A 15046-nucleotide genomic window follows, 5' to 3' on the forward strand; every position below is an offset into this window, starting at 1 on the left:
TCAGACTTGAACTGAAAGTGTAGCACTGGCTTTCCTGGGCCTCCAGCTTGCAGATGGTAGGCGATGGGATTTCTTAGGCCCCATAATTGCGTTAATCAGTTCTGTATAATAAATTCTTTTCTCCATTCCTCCTTCTCTCTCTCTCTCCCCAATATATTCTGTTGGTTTTGTTTCCTCTGAAGAACCCTGACTGGCACAACATCCTTCCTGAAATATTTCAGAAAAGAGGCTTTATGGCTCCAGAGAAGCAATAATTATTTTTTCTTTGAATCTTTGCATCGTGATTGAGAACCTCATTTTGGTGTCTGATATCCATTGTCTTATCATGCCGGTCAAAATGCCCATTTTAACATTTTTTACATATAGATTAACATTTTTCTTCAAGTTCTAGCACTGGATTTATATTTCTTTTAGAAGAGTTACCATGTATATATGTTCAGTCCCTAAGTCATGTCCAACTCTTTGTCACCCCATGAACTGCAACATGCCAGGCTTCCCAGTCCTTCACCATCTCCCAGAGTTTGCTCAAACTCATGTCCATTGAGTCAGTGATGCCATTCAACCATCTCATCCTCTGTCACCCCCTTCTCCTCCTGCCCTCAATCTTTCCCAGCATCACTGTCTTACATAAATGGCAGGACACAAAAAGACTAGTTTTATTAGACATTGTCTAGACATGATTTATTTTCTCAAAGAAATTGTCATATTTGCATTTCTTTATATCTGAGTCTATTTTTGCCCCAGATGTTAAGTAAAAATAATTGTCAATCAGATTAGGGTTAGTCCTCCTAATTCACGTTGGAAGTAAGTCAGTGGGCTCATACTGCTCGTGGACATGCTCCAGAGACCTTTGGTGAAGGATGAGGCAGTATTTGTGAGTCTCTGGGTTATTCAACGCACCTGATCTAGTGGGTGTTTTCTTTTAACCTGTATTAAATACTGAAATTCATGATTTTCCCTGAAGAAGAAACAACACTGATTACATGAAATACAAAGATGTTTTGGAATTTTTTTTGTGTGTAACTTGTTAGATGTGTAACCTTTTATCCCATTAGCATCAGATAGCCACAGTCAGTGTTTATTTCATGAAATTAATTCCTATGCCTTATTCCACAATCTAATATTCTTAATATATGCTCAGTTGTATCTGACTCTTTGTGACCTATGGACTGTAGTCTGCCAGGATCCTTTGTCCATGGGACTTTCCAGGCAAGAATACTGGAGTGGGTTGCCACTTTCTACTGCAAGCTATTATTATGATAAATTTAAATAAAAAGATAATGGATCCATACTTATATTGGAGCCTCTCACTGAATGTTTATTTGAGCACTTTCATGTCTTTTTATTACAATTTTTTAAAATTTGCCTGTATCGCCCATTAGACTGTCAGGTGTTTGGGGACAGCTCTTCATATGCAAATTTTCTTCATACTTTCTCACATGACAGGTATTTGATATTTATTAGAAACAAACCATCTATATCCCGAGCTGCTCTAATTCAGCTCCACATGAAGCAAAAGATCTCTTTTCAATTCATTTTTCCTTCCCCACTTGGGCACACATCCAACACTATTTTCTGCCTTATCTCATTAGTTTCATTATCTTTTGATTTTTAAACAGAGCTTTAGTTTTCTAAGTTTCATATGTGTTAGCTCATGTGACCTCACCTCCGTGAAACAGATTCAAAGAGAAGGAAAAGTGTGTGTGTGGGCATGTGTGCTCAGCTGTGTCTGACTCTGTGATCCCATGGCCTCTAGCCCACCAGCCTCCTCTGTCCATGGAATTTTCCAAGCAAGAATACTGGAGCGGCTTGTTAGTTCCTACTCCAGGGAATCTTGAAGGAAAGGTATCAGCCGCTAAATAGCTTTCATTAAGTCACAGGGCTATTGAATACAAAGGTAAAGCTAGAGGTCAGCATTTTCAGTACCATTATGGAGCTTTTCAAAGCATTAAGTCTCATTATCTTATGCCCCCCAAATTTCCAGTTCCTGTTACTTTTTCTGCCCCAGATTTTGTAGTTGATTACAAGGAACTGTGTCACTGAAATGCATTTTTGCTTGGTTTGTGTATTTTTGTGTAAACATTAAAAAAATATACACTGGAATATGTGTTCCCTTAATATTTTCTCTACTTCATTACTAATGGAGTTGAAATTTAAATTTAATATAGAAAACATATAATTAAGTGAGTAGAATGATTTTGTGAGAATCCTTTATAGAAATTGTTTAGAGGACTATGTTTAAAAATCTTTTGGAGATGTGCAAATACTAAAGCATACTGTAATTTTCAAAGTTGCCACAAGATGGTAGCAAATTTCTTTGTTTCGTTTTAAAAATTACTGTCCTTTTCCCTGGTTGAAAAATTAAACCTGTTCGTCTTTCCTGAACATTGCTGCAATAGATAATGAGCTAGTAGGAGATTGCAAATACAGATTTAACGTCCCTCCACCAGCCAGAACTCTCCTCTTCATTATCATTTGTGCCAACAACCTCATAGTTCTCTCTAGTGAAAACATAGGCAGCATTATTTATTTTTCTCTTTCCTTTTCTGGATATAGCTCTAATCCTTACCTTGAAGCAAATACTGTTTTTTGTGTTTAATGTTAAAGAGATTAATCTCCTTCTCTGTCCATTTCATAGATATTGGTTTTAATTGAACTTTGATTATTATATGATTATTATACCAACCAGGTATATTAAATACCTGGCTTCTAGACTTCAAAAATACATTCAAAATGCATTTTCAAAATACTCTTGGAAAATATTATTACTTTGTAGTGAAGTAGTAAGAATTACTATAATTGTATCACTGTCTTGATTCAACACAATCTCAAGGCCTTCCGTTCTTTGTCCCTATGACTTTTTCCCAAGCATTCTATTAACAATTCAATTAAGGTAAGTTAGTATCATTACTAGCATTCAGGTTATTTATTCTCTTGACTATCTTCACGTAGGGCTTCCCCAGTTGTTCAGCGGTAAAGCATCCGCCTGCAATGCAAATGACACAAGAGATATAGGTTCCATCCCTGGGTCAGGAAGATCCCCTGGAAGTCCCCTAGAAGAGGGCCTGACAACCCATTCCAGTATTCTTGCCTGGAGAATCCCACGGACAGAGGAGCCTGGTGGGCTGCAGTCTATGGGGTCTCAAAGAGTTGAACACAACAGAGGTGACTTAGCACACATATAATTTTTAAAATATCATGCATTTCTAGCACCTCTTGGTCATTTCATCTCTTTCTTAAAGTTTTTTGAAAACTTGCCTTTTTGAAAGTATATATCTTTCAATGTATACCCAGAGTAGCAAAATTTTACCTTATTGTCTGGTCCTAACCTCCCTAAATGGAGAAGGCAATGGCACCCCACTCCAGTACTCTCGCCTGGAAAATCCCATGGACGGAGGAGCCTGGTCGGCTGCAGTCCATGGGGTCGGGAAGAGTCGGACATGACTGAGCGACTTCACTTTCACTTTTCACTTTCATGCATTGGAGAAGGAAATGGCAACCCACTCCAGTGTTCCCCCCAGGGACGGGGGAACCTGGTGGGCTGCCGTCTATGGGGTCGCGCAGAGTCGGACACGACTGAAGCGACTTAGCAGCAGCAGCAACCTCCCTAAAACTAGTTTGCTTTTAATATGTACCTCTGCTTACATAGAGTTTTACATAATATTTTGTGATTTTTTTGAAAGTGTTTTTTAATCTTTTGTATTTTTAATTTAATTAGTGTGATTTGTATTATTCAGAGGTACCAGGCCATCAGAGAATAAAATTTAAGGTGTCTGTTGACTTCCACTTACTTCTTCCTCCGTATCTTCTATATACATCTGTGTACAGTGTAAATTGTTGTTGTTGTTCAGTCCCTTAGTCGTGTCTGAATCTTTGAGACCCCATGGACTATAGCACATCAGGCTTCCCTATCCTTCACTGTCTCCTTGAGTTTGCTCAAATTCATGTCCATTGAGTGGATGATGCCATCCAACCATCTCATCCACTGTCATCCTCTTCTCTTCCTGCCTTCAATCTTTCCCAGCATCAGGGTCTTTTCCAATGAGTTGGCTCTTTGCATCAGGTGGCCAAAGTATTGGAGTTTCAGCTTCAGCATCAGTCTTTCCAATGAATATTCAGGGTTGATTTCTTTTAGGATGGACTGGTTTGATCTCCTTGCTGTCCAAGGGACTCTCAAGAGTCTTCTCCAGCACCACGCTTTGAAAGCATCAGTTTTTCATCTCTCAGCCTTCTTTATGGTCCAACTGTCACATCCATACATAACTACTGGAAAAACCATAGCTCTGACTATGTACAGACCTTTGTTGGCAAAGTGATGTCTCTGCTTTTTAACACAGTTTAGGTTTGTCATAATGTTTCTTCCAAGGAGCAAGTGTCTTTTAATTTCATGGCTGCAGTCACCGTCCACAGTGATTTTGGAACCAGTGTATATTACTTAGCCCTTATTTTCACATATCAGAATATAACACAATAAGCTTTACAGAACATCCCAAAATCTCAATGATTAAAAAATTTAACAGAGTTTTTATTATATAGCTTTGATTTTCTATCTATGAAAGCCTGAATACCACCTTTTGCCATAAAACCAAGCTGATTATACTTCCACAGTATGACCTATGGATATTCGATATGAATTAGTCCATTGATATCATGCAGAGACACAGGGTTTTAGAGATTACCTAATGAGTCTATTGTGGAAAATTACATCCAAACTTTCCATAGAAGATATGCCTTCATCTAAACTCAATGGAAGACAGAGAAAACATATAATATCTCTTGAGTTATAATTTCTGTTTCCTTCTTTGACATTTGCTGGCTAAATGTTCTTTGTTTTTGCTCAAGGCAGATGCTTTGGCTTATATAATAGTGTGTTAGAATTTACCCAGGGCTAAATGTGGCTTTGCCTTATTACAATTATTGTATTTGATCCAATACTTTGACAATTGGTCTGTTTTAATCCTAGGGACATTTTGATTCTTGTGATGGATAATGTTTCCACCTTTACTTTTTTTCCCTTTAGGAAAGCAAATTTGGTTCATTTCTAGTAACTATAGCAAAATATAGCATTGCATTGGTGTACAAATTTATCCTTGGATTTATTATTTTCCTCATTCCTTCTGTATTCCTTTTCTTAATCTTTCTAGTTATTTTTACTTTCTCTTCATATTTTCTTCACATTTTACTTTCTCTTATATTTTCTAAGTAATTTTACCTCTTTTACGTAATGAGGGAGCCATACATAAATACACTTTTGACATGTTAAAATGTTCTAAGGCACAAGGGAGGAGTATATAGGTCCCAGAGTCCAAGGAGCTTTGTAGATATAACACATCTATGCATACACTAAAGAGCCAAGAGAATCAGGATCAGCTATAATCCTCACTAAAATAAAATAGATGTAGTCCTCTGCATAAAGGTCCCATTAATATATTAGTATTTAACCAAGAATTACATTTACTAAGCAAAAAGAACTAGTATGAAAAAACATCCTGGCCTTACACTTTCCCCAAAGTACAACATGTAACAAGCATATCCTCAGACTTTTGTTCTTGGCAATGTGGTTGACTAGAGAGTCTGAAAGCTTCTTGCTATAGAACATTAAAAAAAAATATATATATATAAATATATATATGTATAAAATATAAATTAGCTCATAGGAAAGAAAGGACCACAGGGGCCCAAGGAAAGCCAAAATATTGTTTGAAAACTAAAATAATAACCTGTCCAACTGCAAAGACTGTTTTGAGGGTGTTGTCAGTCCACAGCTGACTGGGTTTTGGTTGCTACACTTAAAAAGGAGTGAAGGACTTAGGACTGAATGAGGTGACACTGGGATCAAACTTCTTCAATAAAGCCTGTGCCTTTAGAGTGCTAATTTCTCCATGAAAGAACTGATCAGAAAAGCAAAACAAAACACATTTATATGTTTGGAAAAAACACAGTTCTTTATCACTCAGGAGAAATCACAATGGAAATTAGATAATATAACTGAAAAATAAAGAAAATACAATGTATCAAAAGTTATGGGATTTGGCTAAACTATGTTCAGAAAGAAATTTATTACAAAAAACGGTTGAAAAATATGAGCTCAGTGTCCCACTTAAGAAGTTAGAGATATAGTAAATATAAAGAGAGAAGGCACAAATAAACAGACAACCAAGATGACATAATCACACAGAATGTGGACATTAAAAAATATAGTCATCTTATTGAAATAACTTTAAAATCTTGGGTGAAAGGGACAATTTATCAGGAAAATATAAATTGTCAAAATCTGACTCAAGAAATAGAAAGCATGAAAAGATCTCTGGCTATTCAATAAATTGAAACAGTGTTTAAAATATCTACCACTAATTAACTTAACTATCCCCCTTACCCCTTCTACCCACCTACCAAGCAAACTAGTTCTACAGACAAATCAAATATTCAAGTAATAGATAACTGCAGTATTACCATATGCATACTGTTTTAGAAACTGGAAGATGCAAGAAGGTTGCCCAACTTTAAAAAATAGAATAACCAAATCAGATAAGATGGTAAGTGAAAAATTATAAGCTAGACTATTGGATCAATTTAGAAGCAAATAATCCTAAATCAATGAAATAATAACCAAAATTCTAAAATGTCTATAAAATGCATCCTGTTCTTAAGGGTTTTAACTCAGGAATGCAAGAGTGATTTACTATTGGTAAAAACATTAATGAAATCCATCACCTTAATATATTAATAAAGAAAAAAAACTGCAGGATTATCTCAATAAAAACAAAGAGAAGTCAACAAAATTCACTGTTCCTTTATGATAAAACTTTTTAGAATAGTTGGAAGAGAGGAAAACTTTCTTAATATCAGTATATCAAGTTTCACTCATAGTGGTGAAACATTAGAAGCATTACTTTTGAAACCAGTCATGACAAAAGTATGCCCTATTTTGCATTGTACTGGCCAGTCCAGGAAGCCCAGAGATGGACATAAACAAACATAATAATTGAAAAAGAAGAAATAATACTCTCTATATTTGAGAGTAGTAGACAACCCAAGAAAATTTCTAACTAGCTTTTTAAAAATAATCAGCGATTTCTAAAGGTTTATTACATGTAAGATCTAGAAAAAAATTAAAATATAAAGCAGTAGAAATAAATCTATCAAAAGGTGTTGAAGACTTTTATGGATAAAATTATAAAAATTTATTGATAGTAAATAAAGAGAACTAAATATATGAAGAAGATATTGCATGCAATAGAAAGTCAAGATACTAACGATGTGAATGATCTCCAAATTTGTGAATAAATTCATTGCAATATTCCAATAAAATCTTACCAATGTTTTCTTGGAACTTGAGAAAGATTCTAACACTCATGGAAGAACAAAGAGAAAACAGACAGTTATGAAGAAAGAACCTGGGGAGATATCTTACCAATTCATCAAGACATTTTAAAGTAAGAGTAACTAGGGAAAGGCAGTATTGATAAGGGCAAAGATTAATAGACCAATGGGAAAAATAGAAAGCTCAGACACAGAGTTGTATGTGTGTTTATATATCTGAAGTTGATAGATGAGAAATAAGGCTTATCAAATCAGTGAAGAAGAATAATAGATTTTTAAAATAAATTACTCTCATAGAAAAAAACAGGATTCTTATCTTTCATTAGAAGTTGTAACAACAATAATTCTCTGCTGAATAAAAACCTAAATAAAAACAAAACTTTAAGACTTTGTGAGGAAAACAAAGATCTTTCTTTATTTTGTAATAACAGAATGTATTAAATAGGGAACAAAGCCTAGAACATATAGGATACAGTCAGTAAAATGGACTATGGCAAAGGTAAACATTTATATTTATTAAAGGACTGTGAAAAACAGAAAAAGGAAATGAACAGACTAGATGAAGACATTTGTAGGGCTTAGAGCTGACAAGGATTACTACCAAGAATATGTCAATGTTTTCTATAAATCAGTAGTAAAAGAGTGAAACATTCCAGTGGCAAATGGGAAAAGAATATGAGAAACAAGAAGATGACATCTCATAGGCCAGTTAAATACATGAAATGGCATGCAACTTTGTAAATATCCTTTTTGAAAGTTTATTACATATAGGATGTATATATAAAATGCTGATTATTACCCCAATAAGATGTTGACAAAGATATGCAACAAGGTAAACTTTCACACAATGCTACTATGACTGTAAATTAGTAAAATCATTTTAGAGAAAGAGCAATTACCTAATAAACTTGACCATGTTGGTACACTCAATCCATCAATTTCTAGAGGTAGGAATTTCCATATATGTACCCAAGAGACAATATTGTGTATCTATGCAAGAGATATGTACAGGAATATTTAGAGCTCAGTGCTTAAAACAGAAAACATTGAGATAATAGAATTCTTTTCAGCAGCATAAATAAGTACGCTGTGGAAGGGGTCATATGACAGAATACATTAAAGCAACAAAAACAAATGAACTAGGCTAGAACCATTGGTATCATTATGGGTAAATCTTTCATACATAATGCTGAGTGAGAAAAAACTCCTTGGAAAAGAATACACCCAATATTATGACAATTGTTTAAGAACATATTATTGTTGTTCAGTCACTAAGTTGTGTCTAACTCTTTGAGACCCCCACGGACTGCGGCATGCCAGGCTTCCCTGTCCTTCACTATCTCCCAGAGTTTGCTGAAATTCATGTCCATTGATTTGGTGATGCCATCCAACCTTCTCATCCTCTGTTGCCCTTTTCTCCTTCTGCCTACAATCTTTCCCAGAATTAGGGTCTTTTCCAATGAGTCAGCTCTTTGCATCAGGTAGCCAAAGTAGTGGAGCTTCAGCTTCAGCATTAATCCTTCCAATGAATATTCAGGGTTGGTTTTCTTTAGGATTGACTGGTTTGAACTCCTTGCTATCCAAGGGACTCTCAAGAGTCTTCTCCAGTACCACAGTTCAAAGGCATCAATTCTTCAGCACTCAGCCTTTTTTTATTGTCCAGCTTCACATCCATACATGACTACTGTGAAAACCGTAGCTTTGACTATACGGACCTTTCTAGGCAACGTGATGTCTCTGCTTTTCAATACATTGTCTAGATGTGTCATAACTTTTCTTCCAAGGAGCAAGCATCTTTTAGTTTCATGGCTGCAGTCACCATCTGAGTGATTTTGGAGTCCAGGAAAGTAAAATCTGCCACTATATAAGTGGTGACAATATAAAGGTACACATGGAAATGATAAACATTTAATTCAGAGTGACTTTTACTTCCTAGGTGGAGGGAGGAGAATGTCATTCGGAAGAGGGGCAAAGGCATTTCAACTGTATTTATATTTCATTTCTTTAGCTGTGTTTTGAGTTTATAGGTATTTATTTACTGTTTTTATATTTTTAGATAAGTCTGAATTATTTAAGAAAGGCTTCAAAACAAAAACAGCTAAAATTGACACCAGTTACAATATGCCTGTTAAGAATATCCAGTCCTTCTGAAAGATGCTTATTTTTGATAACTATACCAAATATAAAATTATGTTTCCAAGGAAAGACAAATGCCCTAGCATCATGAATGCCAGCTTCCTTTGATAAGTTTAGTTGGAGTAAAACAGAGACCACAGATGTTAGGTACCTTGTGTTTGTATGTGTGCACAGAGATACAGAGACAGAGATGGAAGAGGCTGTTAGCTGATGAACAAACACCATCATATATTTAGAACTTTTATTTTTAAAAAACTCAAAATCATCCACAAATATCACATTTAGATTGCATTTCTACCTGTTTCTTTCTCTCTTTCTTCCTCCTTTGTCCTGCTTGGTTCAAGTAATAATTTTCAAATATCTGTCCAATGTCTTGCATGTCAAAAATTATTGCTAGAGCCTTCAATGCTCAAGGAAAATGCTGCAAATCCTTTTTGCATTAACTCTTTAAATATTATAGAAACATAAAATGACATATGACTAGGAACCCAAATGACTACTCTGCAATTTACAAATTTTTCTTTATTGCCAGATCCTTAATTTTTTTCCCTTAGTGCCTTCATTAATGTAGATTTAAAAATCCACTGATTGAACAAAAAAGCCATACAGCCCCAACATATCTCTATTTTTTTTTTTTTTAAGGATAGAGCTGATTGTAATTCAGCTAGGAATCTTTGTGAAGATTAGCTCTATTCCTGAAGCTGCAATTTTCGCAGCAAATACTTTCTTATTCTTAAGAATAATTTATCCAACTTCTGTTATAAATATGATATTTCTTTTCTTATATGTGTACCAAGGGCTTAACAAAAGCTTTTATCATCAGTTATTTTATCTAGATTCAAAGCCTTTAAAGAAATGCTTGATGCTTATTATTTTATATGAGACTTCCCATATATTAAATTAGGTTATTCTGTGTAAACATTTTTCATTTTAGTGAAGATTACAAAGCTCGACTGATTCCAACCCTGTATTAACATTCTTCTGACTTAGAATATATTTACCAAGCGTTAATTTCACTATATCTTTTAAGTATAAGGATTCTTTTGTAATTTATATATTAATGATGATATCAATATTATCACCAAATGATCCTTTTTAGACTTATTATTAGTTGCCCAGCTGGAGACAAACACAAATCTCATTGAAGAGGTAAACTCACCTATTAAATACATTATTGGATCATGGTTCCTCAAGGTGAAAAGTTTGTGTGTATGTGTTTTATGACAAATATCTTTTATGTGTGACTTCTGGAGTTTGGCTTTTTAAAGATATAGAGAGGTGGCTTAGTGGTAAGAATCTGCCTTCCAATACAGGAGACGTGGGTTGGATCCCTGGGTGGGGAAGATTCCTTGGAGAAGGAAATGGCAATCCACTCTAGTATTCTTTTTTTTTTTTCTTTATGTTCACTCCAGTGTTCTTGCCTGGAGAATCCCAGGGGCAGAGGAGCCTGGTGGGCTACCATCCATGGGGTCTCAAAGAGTTGGACACGACTGAGTGACTGGGCACAGAAACAGACATGTAAGTTCTAAGACACTCATTTCTTTTTTTCTGATTTAGGTACCCAATGATCAGGGCTTAACTATCCAACACTGCAGGAAGGTTTTTGGCAAAATTTTCCAGTTCACACATTGGTGCAATGTTCAAAACTCATTATGCCCATCAAAATCAGCTTGTTCAGGGACTTCTATGGTCCTTCCTCCTTAGGGTACTAAAACAAATATGGAAACATCTCCCTTTCTTCTCAAGTCTATATGTGAAAACTCGGTGTCATAAATATGCCCCAAAGTTATTGTCTGAAATAAGCAGTCATAGGGAGCTTTACTGAAGCACCTATAATTTCAGTCAAAGTCATCTTCTGAACCCTGTTTCTGAGACAAGGGTTCATTTCTGCATTTGCCTTTTCTCAGATCCTAAGGCGATTGAAGGTATGGTGACATAACAACCTTTCCATTTCACAATACAAGGTTGTGTGGTTAATACTCATTTTTGATGACCAAGTGGCCTCTAAATTACAAATCAACCCCACTCATTCCCTAGTCTCTGTTTTATTTTTGACTTCAAGTTCATTTAATGGGGATAGCAGTTAGAATTCCTGATTTGGTCTGGGAATGTTACCTGGATATATGAGGCTCCCAAAAGCATTTCCCCTCATGTGAGACTTCAGCCTATCATGATTTGGAGGAGCAATCACTCCACATCCTTTTCCATGCAAGCTCTTTTGGGGATGTATTGGACACCCTTACTCTCCTCTTCAGTAAGATCAACTCTCTGGCAACTCCAGTCAAAGCTGTCTGCAAACTGCAGCCCAGAATGGGCAACTCCTTTTTAGCCTTTTTGGAATTAAGTGTAAAGCAGTTTCATTGCAAATGATCCTTAGTCATAACATAGATAGCTGGGGATTTAGTTTGCCCATCCTCTCTGCAGGTAGCCAGTGAGTCCCTTATTTCCTGACTCTTTTAAAAAATGTATTGTAATATAGCTACAATTTTGTGTTAAAGTGTACAGCAAATTAATTCAGTTATACACATATTTGTCTATTCTTTTTCAGATTCTTTTCCATTATGATTTATCATAGGATGTTGAGTATAGTTCCCTCTGCTATATAGTATGTCCTTATTATTTATGTATTTTGTTTATAGTAGTATGTATATTTTAAACCCAAACTCCTAATACATCCCTCCCCTACCCCTTACCCTTTAGTGACCATAAGTTTATTTTTTGTGTCTGTGAGTTTATATCTGCTTTGTCAATAAGTTCTTTTGTGTCAGTTTTTTAAGATTCAACACTAAGTGATATCATATGATATTTGTCTTTATCTGACTTACTTCACTTGGTATAATAAGCTCTAGGTCCAGTCACGATGCTGCCAATGACATTATTCCATTATGTTTAATGGCTGAGTAATATTCCATTTTGTGTGTGTGTGTGTGTGTGTGTATGTATATATATCATATCTTCATCAATTCATCTGTTGGTGGATACTTTGCTTCCATGTCTTGGCTCTTGTAAATAGTGCTGCTATGAAAAGTGGGGTATGTTTATCTTTTTGAATTATAGTTTTGTCCAGATATATGCCCCGAAGTAAGATCACTGGATCATATGATAGTTCTATTTTTAGTTTTTTATAGAAACTCTATACTTTTCTCCATAGCGTCTGTTCCAATTTATATTCCCATCAACAGTAAAGAAGGTTCCCTTTTCTCCACATCATCTGCAGCATTTGTTATTTGTAGACTTTTTGATGATGCCACTTTTATAGTTGTTAGTAAGTTGACTGATAGTCTAGATTCATTTCCAAATTTGTTCCCAAAATGTTTACTAGGCTGTAGAACTGTCTAAAATAGGTCACCATTAAAACATACACCTTGAAGAGAATCCTTTCCTAGTAGACAATTCTGTTAGCTACAACAGGTTGTAGGTCACTTCAAGCTTTGTAGGTTTGGCAACTCTGTGTTGTCAAAAGAGAAAAAAGTCTAGAAATCATCTTGTCAAATATGGCCATATGAAAAAGAATGAATGAGTACCTCAATGTAGGTATATGTAAAAAGAAATCAAGAAAATAATGAGAAAGTAAACCACGCACTCACACAATGGATGGTGAGATTGTGACTCAAGTATTCAGCAATGAGGAATTCCAAAACTGGCGTCACATGAAAGAGAGACTTAATTTCCCTCTGATTTAATTTCCTCTGCATTAACTATGGGTTTATTCTGGGAGAACGTTATTTTAAATTCTTGCCAAGTCTTAATTTTGTACCATGTGCATGAAGTGACTACTGAAAAATGAAATAAAAAACAAGTGCCATGTGATTAATACATTATTCTTTTTAAGGAATAGAACCAGGAGAAATGAGTTATAGTTCTGTAGAGAATATGAATTTTAGCCCACAGATGCAAGTAGCAAGAACTGCATTACCTCACTTTCTTTAAATCAAATCTTTTCTGAGGGCATTTCAACCCCAGTTGTTCCTGAGAGTCCCATTTCTCTGCAAAGCTGTTCAAATTCTCTGGTTTCTGTGAGCTATTTAGACATGATAGAATCTCGTCTTGTTGTCAGTCCCCCCGATTACCTCTGAAATGCCGATGGTGGCACCTGCATGGCCTCTTCAGGTCCCCCAAGGTTACATCCTCTCTCCCACTCTCATAGTGGGGGAATCATGCTCTGCACATCACAAAGCTGTCACCTTCTAGATGCTGTCACCTCCCCAGTGGACTGGCACAGGCTTTCTAGGGGACTGCACATTTCTTACCATTTCCTTATTTCAGGGCCATCTTTTTCTTCTCTCTTATGGCTCTCAGAAGAATCAATTTTCTCTCTTCCCTGTCTAGCACACTTGGGATAATCTCTTCAAAGAGTTTAGGTTTTTACAAAAGGCAGCAAGAAATGTTTATTCTGAGAAAAGCGTCTGCTTTCAGTCCCTAAGCAAAAAAGAACAACCTCATTGAAAAGGATGAAAAGAAATATAGAGAAATAACAAATACTATTTCATATTTTAATAAACCAATCTACTAGAAGTATATCTGGGATGTTTAACAATAGTCAGTGAGATTCCCTAATCAAATTGTTTGTGAAAGAGAGGCAAATATTGCTCAAAAGCGGTGATGGTTGTGATGTGTTGGTGTGTGTCTTCTCCAGAAACGTTTATGGATTAACATCCCTAGAAGCCTATAAAACTGCAGTAATGGATTCAAGTTTCCATTTATCTTCTGTGTTAGAGTGTAAAGTCCTTGGGTGTAGGGTCGGGGAAGGGTCAATACAGCTATTTATTGCAGACACCAGCTCAATGCCTGAGATGGAGCAGGTCTTCAAGAAACCTTTGTTGAAAGGATGAATGAATTAATGGAGCTAAAGATGGTAACCTACTGATATTAGTTTTCAGTTTACAGCAACTTATAATAATTCTCCTAAGGACTTCAAGATGATGACCCCATTTCTGATTCATCAGTTTCAACTGTGAACAAGTTGTGAATTGTACATTCATTATATTTAATTCCTTAATTCATTTTATTTAAGTCCATTCATTTTATTTTATTCTAATTCCTTAATATTGATCATTGATATTTGGTGGAGTTTTATGACATTTTACCAAAACACTTAGCTAATATTTCATTAACAACAGTGCTCCTAGGACCTAACTATACTCTTTTATTGGAACTTGAATCCACAAATATTTGAGATTCACTCTCAATAGGACTGAAAACACTAATATGCAATGGTGAAGGGACATTTGCACTTTCAGCAGCTTTTTTGTATTTACTTTGAAAACAAGTTCACTTAAATCTCATGATTATCAGTGAATTAGCTACTATTTAATCACTATAATAATTATAATATATCAGTATAACATCATAACAAGTTTTTCAGATGTTGCAGATCTCTTGGCAATCTTCACATGAATAAAGAATTGTATTTATTAATTCTCCTGCCTCTCTTTCAGAGTTTCTTGCAGAAGTTCTAAGTCTATTCTATTCCATTCTATATCCTTGCTCACCTCATCATGAGGCATCTTTTACTTATGAAATGATCTACTGTTCTATAACAGTAAGCAGGATGTTATATAATCATGTATTTCATATATTGGGTTGG

At 35.3% G+C, this 15046-nt stretch overlaps 1 long non-coding RNA gene across 4 annotated transcripts in view; it reads left to right on the forward strand.

Moving 5' to 3' along the window:
* LOC139038728 (uncharacterized) overlaps window positions 1–15046 on the forward strand; it is a 526586-nt gene that overhangs the window by 131764 nt on the left and 379776 nt on the right. For all 4 annotated transcript variants that reach the window (XR_011491844.1, XR_011491846.1, XR_011491843.1 and 1 more), the window contains exon 2: window positions 10872–10977. This is a non-coding gene — a long non-coding RNA (uncharacterized lncRNA). The remainder of the gene's footprint in view (window positions 1–10871; window positions 10978–15046) is intronic.

Source organism: Odocoileus virginianus, chromosome 16 (assembly GCF_023699985.2).
Source record: "Odocoileus virginianus isolate 20LAN1187 ecotype Illinois chromosome 16, Ovbor_1.2, whole genome shotgun sequence".
NCBI classification, from domain to species: Eukaryota; Metazoa; Chordata; class Mammalia; order Artiodactyla; family Cervidae; genus Odocoileus; species Odocoileus virginianus.